Consider the following 9,754-nt stretch of genomic DNA (forward strand, 5'->3'; position numbering starts at 1 on the left):
ACACACACACACAGTCACTAACAGAAGGACAGGCGAAGAAAACGAGCACAACAAAAAACATAGAAGAACTTGAAGTTTGATTTCAGATTCAAATCCTATTGATTTTCGTTTCATAGTTTAGCTCATTCTTCTGCTTTTGATTTTTAAAAACCATGGAATCCGGCGAGTTTCGAGGTTGTCGTTCAAGATACGCTCAAGTCTTCACATCTGTTCCTGTTTAAATTTTGGTCGTCGCCGGCGTCGAGGTTACAATTCTTCGTTCGTTGTTCTCGTTGCAGTCCCTATATGCTTCCCAAAATCTTGGATCGGGTATCTTTGCCTTTGGATCAATTTTAGTGCAAAAAGATAATAGAAGTTGAATTGGGTTCTACACTGAGGTCTCATCTTTACCTTGCTTTTCCATTTTTGGTAATATTAGATGTTTATCTTGTCTTTTTAGCATAAGTATTTGATATTTTGATATGATAAATGTGTCTGATGAATTGTCTTTTGATTATTAGTAGTAATGTTATTGGTTAAGATCGATTAGGAAATTATTTGGCTAAACATTAGTTAATTTAGATCTAAAGGAATGATTTAGAAAGAATAGTAAATAATGAATCTTAACGAAACAAGGACGCTTTAACTGTTGGGGCCATAGGAGATTTGATCTTGAATTAAGAAGTCGTGGCTGTTAGATATTGATTAAAAGTAAAACCTTGTTCAACATTTCTTATTTAGTTCTACTTTATTTTATCACTTTAATCGCTAGGAGCATGTTTTAGGCCGACCATACTTGGGTAAGCAAGCCTTAGGATTTTTATTAGTTTTCGTGGCGAGAGGTCGTTCCCTTCATTAAATTTATCCGGGGTATGCCCCGAAGTATCATGTATTTGGAGGCCGTGACGAACATTGTGGAGGAAGTACAATGTAGGCTAGCTTTTATTTTTATTTTTATTTTTATTTTATTAGGTGAGGGCGACCTCGAGCCTCTTGTGTGTTTGTTTTTCTTTTTTGTGTTTAGTTATACCTCAATTTGAATATTTTAAAAGCCAACTAGATCGAGTACGCAACCATGACTTTCACGGGACTTGGGGAGTGCCTAACACCTTCTTCCCGAGTCAAATGAACCCCCTTACCCAAATCACTGGTGTAGACCTAGTTTTAGAGTTCAAAGTATTTTGAAAGGAAAAATCATTTTAAAAACGGTAACCTGGCACACCGAAATCAATGTCAGGTGGCGACTCTGAGTTAATCCTTTTGAAACGAATTTTAGTCACTTTCAATATTGGAAAACCCTTTTCAAGCTTTACTAAATTGTTTTATTATTTTTAAGAGGGTTTAGTGAGGTTTGATAAAAAAGGGATGTGACATCTCTGGCGACTCTGCTGGGATGTGCGGGTTCGAGCTAGTACTTGATTTTGTTGGCTTTTAGAATATTTGGTTGAGGTTTTTATGTTTTTTCGTTAGCTTTACTTAATTTTTATTAGGTTTTTATATTTTGTTATTTGCTAGTTGTTTATGTGTTTACAGTTTTGCTTTATGTGTTTACTGCTTTATAATTGTCATCATATGCATTACCCGGTCAATTCTTTCGGCACCAAGTCTCGAAGTACGCGTTGCGTACACGAACTCTTCGTTGAGTCACTCTTATTTTAGGAGGGGGGAGGGCGTCGAACGTATGGAGTGGGTGGAAAGCTTGAGCAGCCACCATCGACCATACGCTCCCCCGAATTGCCTTGTTAGTAAACCCCAAACTTAGGTCAGCCTTTAGGTCATTTTTATTTGCATCATGTCATTTAGACCTAGTAGGGCTCGGTCACAATCTTTTTAGCCACCTTTATTTTCTTTTGAATAAGCGTCGGGTCATAAATCATTTACGTTGTTTATTGTTCTTTGCTCCGAAAACTCTTCGTGTTTTCAAGCAAAGAGGGGCAGCTATAAGCACGTAATTTTTGACCCGCGCAAATTTTAAAGTTAGTTTTAGTATTTTAATATTTTTAAAATATTTACTTGACTTTATTTTAATATAATTTTAATCTTTTTACTTTTAGTCCTAAGACATAAAAAAAATATAAAATAGTTTTATTTATCGTGTTTATCGCTTTTCTATATTTTTATCTTTAGTTTAAGATCAATTAGTATATTTTTATTCATGGTATCTTAATTTTATCATGACTCTAGCCTATTTTCTTTACTTTTTACTTTATTGGTATAACATTTAAAAATACAAAAAAGTAGTTTCATTTTAAAATTTTGTTTATTTACTTAACTAAGTTTAATTAATATTTTGGTAGGATTTTTGAGTTTGTCTTTGTCCAACAAGAAAATTTGTAGGCCCAAAGGTATGAGTCTATTTCTTTTAACTTAAACCCAATTATTCTTAGCCCATTCTTCCCAACCCATTAGCCCATTTATGTGCAAGATTTAATCCTACCCATCTATTTCCTTCTAATCAATTGGTCATCATCCATTTCCACCTTCATATAAAATACCCAATTATAGTAACCCTAACCGAAGTTTTCAATTCCTAGTCTTGAACTAAAAAAGGAACCAGCCGCCAGTCCACCCCCGTTGTCGGATCTCTCACGCCGCTGACCAGCCACACAACCGTTGCCATCTCAAAAAAAAAAACCAGCCCCGTCGCCGCTGAGCAACCACCAGCCCACGACTATAAACTCCATTTGCCTTCCAACGACCCTTGACCTCCATCTCACTCACGACCACCAACAACCGGACAAACCCCAAAACCGGTGACCCATCTTCTTCTGCGAGCCATCAACAACCACACTGGCAGACCCCCCTCATCCACTCACGTCGCCGCTGAGCAGCCATAAACAACCCCCCCTCGTTCTTTTTCTTCGACCAGTGGCAACAACACAACTATATCTCTCTCACAATCCTTCTGCTGCTTCTTCAGAAACACACACACACACACAGTCATTAACCGAAGGGCAGACAAAGAAGACGAGCACAACAAAAAACATAGAAGAACTTGAAGTTTGATTTCGGATTCAAATCCTATTGATTTTCGTTTCATAGTTTAGCTCATTCTTCTGCTTTTGATTTTTAAAAACCATGGAATCCGGCGAGTTTCGAGGTTGTCGTTCAAGATCCGCTCAAGTCTTCACCTCTATTCCTGTTTAGATTTTGGTCGTCGCCGGCGTCGAGGTTACAATTCTTGGTTCGTTGTTCTCGTTGATGTTCCTATTTGCTTCCCAAAATCTTGGATCGGGTATCTTTGCCTTTGGATCAATTTTAGTGCAAATAAATAATAGAGGTTGAATTGGGTTCTATACTAAGGTCTCATCTTTACCTTGCTTTTCCATTTTTGGTAATATTAGATGTTTATCTTGTCTTTTTATCATGAGTATTTGATATTTTGATATGATAAATGTGTCTGATGATTTATCTTTGGATTATTAGTAGTAATGTTATTGGTTAAGATCGATTAGGAAATTATTTGGCTAAACATTAGTTAATTTGGATCTAAAGGAATGATTTAGAAAGAATAGTAATCAATGAATCTTAACGAAACAAGGACGCTTTAACTGTTGGGGCCATAGGAGATTTGATCTAGAATTAAGAAGTCGTGGCTGTTAGATATTGATTAAAAGTAAAACCTTGTTCAACATTTCTTATTTAGTTCTACTTTGTTTTATCACTTTAATCGCTAGGAGCATGTTTTAGGCCGACCACACTTGGGTAAGCAAGCCTTAGCATTTTTATTAGTTTTCGTGGCGAGAGGTCGTTCCCTTCATTAAATTTATCCGGGGTATGCCCCGAAGTATCATGTATTTGGAGGCCGTGACGAACATTGTGGAGGAAGTACAATGTAGGCTAGCTTTTATTTTTATTTTTATTTTTCTTTTATTAGGTGAGGGCTATCTCGAGCCTCTTGTGTGTTTCTTTTTCTTTTTTGTGTTTAGTTATACCTCAATTTGAATATTTTAAAAGCCAACTAGATCGAGTACGCAACCGTGACTTTCACGGGACTTGGGGAGTGCCTAACACCTTCTCCCCGAGTCAAATGAACCCCCTTACCCAAATAACTGGTGTAGACCTAGTTTTAGAGTTCAAAGTGTTTTGAAAGGAAAAATCATTTTAAAAACGGTAACCTGGCACACCGAAATCAATGTCAGGTGGCGACTCTGAGTTAATCCTTTTGAAACGAATTTTTGTCACTTTCAATATTGGAAAATCCTATTCAAGCTTTACTAAATCTTTTTATTATTTTTAAGAGGGTTTAGTGAGGTTTGATAAAAAAGGGGTGTGACATCTCTGGCGACTCTGCTGGGATGTGCGGGTTCGAGCTAGTACTTGATTTTGTTGGCTTTTAGAATATTTGGTTGAGGTTTTTATGTTTTTTCGTTAGCTTTACTTAATTTTTATTAGGTTTTTATATTTTGTTATTTGCTAGAAGTTTATGTGTTTATAGTTTTGCTTTATGTGTTTACTGCTTTATAACTGTCATCATATGTATTACCCGGTGAATTCTTTCGGCAATAAGTCTCGAAGTACGCGTCACGTACACGAACTCTTCGTTGAGTCACTCTTATTTTAGGAGGGGGGGGGGCATCGGACGTATGGAGTGGGTGGAAAGCTTGAGCAGCCACCATCGACCATACGCTCCCCCGAATTGCCTTGTTAGTAAACCCCAAACTTAGGTCACCCTTTAGGTCATTTTTATTTGCATCATGTCATTTAGACCTAGTAGGGCTCGGTCACAAACTTTTTAGCCACCTTTATTTTCTTTTGAATAAGCGTCGGGTAATAAATCATTTACGTTGCTTATTGTTCTTTGCTCCGAAAATTCTTCGTGTTTTCAAGCAAAGAGGGGCACCTGTAAGCACGTAATTTTTGACCCGCGCAAATTTTAAAGTTAGTTTTAGTATTTAAATATTTTTAAAATATTTACTTGACTTTATTTTAATATAATTTTAATCTTTTTACTTTTAGTCCTAAGACATAAAAAAAACATAAAATAGTTTTATTTATCGTGTTTATCGCTTTTCTATATTTTTGTCTTTAGTTTAAGATCAATTAGTATATTTTTATTCATGATATCTTAATTTTATCATGACTCTAGCCTATTTTCTTTACTTTTTACTTTATTGGTATAGCATTTAAAAATAAAAAAAAAGTAGTTTCATTTTAAAATTTTGTTTATTTACTTAACTAAGTTTAATTAATATTTTGGTAGGATTTTTGAGTTTGTCTTTGTCCAACAAGAAAATTTGTAGGCCTAAAGGTATGAGTCCATTTCTTTTAACTTAAACCCAATTATTCTTAGTCCATTCTTCCCAACCCATTAGCTCATTTATGTGCAAGATTTAATCTTAGCCATCTATTTCCTTCTAATCCATTGGTCATCATCCCTTTCCACCTTCATATAAAATACCCAATTATAGAAACCCTAATCCAAGTTTTCAATTCCTAGTCTTGAACTAAAAAAGGAAACAGCCGCCAGTCCACCCCCCGTCGTCGGATCTCTCACGCCGCCGACCAGCCACACAGCCGCTGCCATCTCAAAAAAAAAAAAAACATAGCCCCATCGCCGCTGAACAACCACCAGCCCACGACCATAAACTCCATCTGCCTTCCAACGACCCTTGACCCCCATCTCACTCACGACCACCAACAACCGGACAAACCCCAAAACCGGTGACCCATCTTCTTCTGCGAGCCGTCAACAGCCACACCGGCAGACCCCCCTCATCCACTCACATCGCCGTTGAGCAGCCATAAACAACCCCCCCCCCCTCGTTCTTTTTCTTCGACCAGTGGCAACAACACAATATCTCTCTCACAACCCTTCTGCTCTTTCTTCAGAAACACACACACACACAGTCATTAACATAAGGACAGACGAAGAAGACGAGCACAACAAAAAACATAGAAGAACTTGAAGTTTGATTTCGGATTCAAATCCTATTTATTTTCGTTTCATAGTTTAGCTCATTCTTCTGCTTTTGATTTTTAAAAACCATGGAATCCGGCGAGTTTCGAGGTTGTCGTTCAAGATCCGCTCAAGTCTTCACCTCTATTCCTGTTTAGCTTTTGGTCGTCGCCGGCGTCGAGGTTACAATTCTTGGTTCGTTGTTCTCGTTGTTGTTCCTATTTGCTTCCCAAAATCTTGGATCGGGTATCTTTGCCTTTGGATCAATTTTAGTGCAAAAAAATAATAGAAGTTGAATTGGGTTCTATACTGAGGTCTCATCTTTACCTTGCTTTTCTATTTTTGGTAATATTAGATGTTTATCTTGTCTTTTTAGCATGAGTATTTGATATTTTGATATGATAAATGTGTTTGATGATTTGTCTTTGGATTATTTGTAGTAATGTTATTGGTTAAGATCGATTAGGAAATTATTTGGCTAAACATTAGTTAATTTGGATCTAAAGGAATGATTTAGAAAGAATAGTAATCAATGAATCTTAACGAAACAAGGTCGCTTTAACTGTCGGGGCCATATGAGATTTGATCTTGAATTAAGAAGTCGTGGCTGTTAGATATTGATTAAAAGTAAAACCTTGTTCAACATGTCTTATTTAGTTCTACTTTGTTTTATCACTTTAATCGCTAGGAGCATGTTTTAGGCCGACCACACTTGGGTAAGCAAGTCTTAGGATTTTTATTAGTTTTCATGGCGAGAGGTCGTTCCCTTAGTTAAATTTATCCGGGGTATGCCCCGAAGTATCATGTATTTGGAGGCCGTGACGAACATTGTGAAGGAAGTACAATGTAGGCTAGCTTTTATTTTTATTTTTATTTTTATTTTATTAGGTGGGGACGACCTCGTGCATCTTGTGTGTTTGTTTTTCTTTTCTGTGTTTAGTTATACCTCAATTTGAATATTTTAAAAGCCAACTAGATCGAGTACGCAACCGTGACTTTCACGGGACTTGGGGAGTGCCTAACACTTCTCCCCGAGTCAAATGACCCCCCTTACCCAAATCTCTGGTGTAGACCTAGTTTTAGAGTTCAAAGTGTTTTGAAAGGAAAAATCATTTTAAAAACGGTGACCTGCCACACCGAAATTAATGTCAGGTGGCGACTCTGAGTTAATCCTTTTGAAACGAATTTTTGTCACTTTCAATATTGGAAAACCCTTTTCAAGCTTTACTAAATCTTTTTATTATTTTTAAGAGGGTTTAGTGAGGTTTGATAAAAAAGGGGTGTGACAATCTTTACATAAATAAAAAGTGGCTAAATATCGATTACTTTTTAAATTGTGGCTATTTTTCAATTATCACTTGTAAATCTAGCTATTTTTGAATTTCACCCATAAATAATGGTAAAAATTGCACGGGGCGCCCTAGTTGGTCGCCCCCATTTAACCTATACTCATTTTTTTAAAAGTTTTAACTTTTAACTTGTACCCAATTTTTAAATAACTTCAGCCCCCTTTTCTCCTCCTCCTTCTCCTCCTCAAAGTTTTATCTTTTCTTTTTCCAGAAGTAAAGTTCATCCTTATCTGCTTCTTCTTATTTCTCAGGTGAGTCCTATAAATTTTCAATCATTTTTTCCTTTTCACCGACACCCTCAGCTGTAAAGGTTCTATCTTGGTTTTGCAACTTGAATCTTATGCACAATTTTGATGTGAAAATGGGACAAGAGAAATTAATTATTAATTTTATATTGATGTTTGGTGAATTGGGTCTAGCGGAAATTGGAGATTTCAGTTGTCGATTGGATTATAATGTGTTGATGTTTCTTGGTTCCTGTTAATGTTGCTTTAAGTTACTTCGTGTGAGTACAACAAGCCCCCTAGAGCTCTAGAGCTGAAGTTCGCCAGTTACAAACAAAAACTTCAGCTCTAGAGCTAATGTTCGCTAGTTACAAAACAAAAACTTCGCCAGTTACAAAAATAAAAACTTCAGCAATTACAAACAAAAACTTCAACAAATAGAGAGCAAAACTTCAGCTACTATGCTTAAGTTCAGTAATTACAAACAAAAAATTCAACACACTTGGTTCGGCACACTTGTTACTTCAGTCCCGTCTACTAGAATGCTGAAGTTTTACGTGATTGACTTTGCTACTTCAGCCCCGTATGCTGAAGTTACGCGAAAAGTGGGTACGCTTGCAATTTTTTTTGCAAAGCGGACACAAGTTTAAATGTGACCCAAAAAGCGGGTATAGATGCAAATGCCCCTAAATAAAGAATAGGGTGTATAATTAATATTTATAATCGCTTTATAATCATCAAGCCAAATAAGGTTTAATGAATTTTTTGAGTATTAAAGATTAATAATAATATCTAAATATTGTTTAAAATAGTGATTATATAAAGCTAAAAATTGAAATAATTATAAATAAAGAAGACTCTCGTCCAAAAATAATGAAAGTAATTTTTTCCTTTGTGGTGGAAAATATTTCCCTGAAACATATATTCCGGCAATCAAACATTAAAAAATAATATATTTCAGAAATCATTTCAAGAAAATTACTCTCCTTTAGAGCAAACATACCCTTAATCCCAGAAAAAGATTCTTCTGCATTATTTTATTACTCAAAATCAAAGTTCTCCTGACATGCATAAAAATAATACTCTAACAGTGGGTTCTGTTTAATTAGCAACAAAACGTGATTTTACAGTAAAGCTCTGACTAAGCTCCTCAAAAAACAAACAATCTTTATATTGCTTACAGGAAAATCATGTGTTGTACGTATATTAAATTAGCTCATTGGGAGGTGGGTAATAGCTAGCGGTGGGAGCTGAGGCAGATCCAAAATTTATACTTAATAGATTCTGAATTCCACGACGACTTCAAGTCTACTAGTAATTTGGACTAAAAATTAATATATATTTAATGAATTTCACAATACTCCTTTGGTCCACTTTTACTTGTCCTTTATTAATTTTGCACACTTCTTAAGAAATAATAAATAAAGTGCATAATTTATTATAATACTCATATTAATTAGTGTATAGTCTTAATAAATTTGGAAAATAATTTGAATATGTAATTAATGCTAAGGGCAAAACAAAAAAAAAATTATTTTTCTCTTAATATGCGAAAAGTGACAAATAAAAATAAAAATTTATTTTTACCGAACTCGTAAATTAGCTCCACCCCTATGGTGGGGGAGGGACAAAGACAGTGTTGTTACAGTATTTGCATATGCATATGCATATGCATAGCTGTAGTTTGACATTTTTATGGAGTTTGAAGAATAAAAGGGGTACCAACATTACTGTAATTCCATATTGGACATGTAACATGCAGTGGAAACAAACTTTTTTTTTTAATAATAATTAAGAGCAGTGAATAATTAGCTTTTGTGCTAATTACTATTAATTGTGTGTGAATCATCATGTTTTGTCTTAAGCTGTAACAATTTGCACTTTACAAACAAATTTTCAGAAGTGCATGTGATGGTCTCTACTAAAATCTATAGTAAATAAAATCATCTTTTTTTATTTACCTTAATTAGGTCAAGACGTTACTAAACCCTAGAGAGACAGAAGATAAAAAAAGAATAAAATAAACTTAGATCTCTGTAGAACGTTGAGGCTTTATGAGTTGTTGCTTCAAATTTGTCTGTAAATTTGAGAGCATCAAGTACTGATTAGTACTGTACTTTTGTAAAAATTATTTCATGAAAAATCAGTAATTTTAACGCAAATTAAGGCTGCATATTTATTTTTTTTTGGATTAATTTTATGTTGGAGGAAATTTAAAAGAGCAAGGATAGATATATCTAATATATATTGACAGTATACTTTATTTTTTTACAATTATCAGTATATCATATGCTAGACTTATG

Source organism: Nicotiana tabacum, chromosome 1 (assembly GCF_000715075.1).
Source record: "Nicotiana tabacum cultivar K326 chromosome 1, ASM71507v2, whole genome shotgun sequence".
NCBI classification, from domain to species: Eukaryota; Viridiplantae; Streptophyta; class Magnoliopsida; order Solanales; family Solanaceae; genus Nicotiana; species Nicotiana tabacum.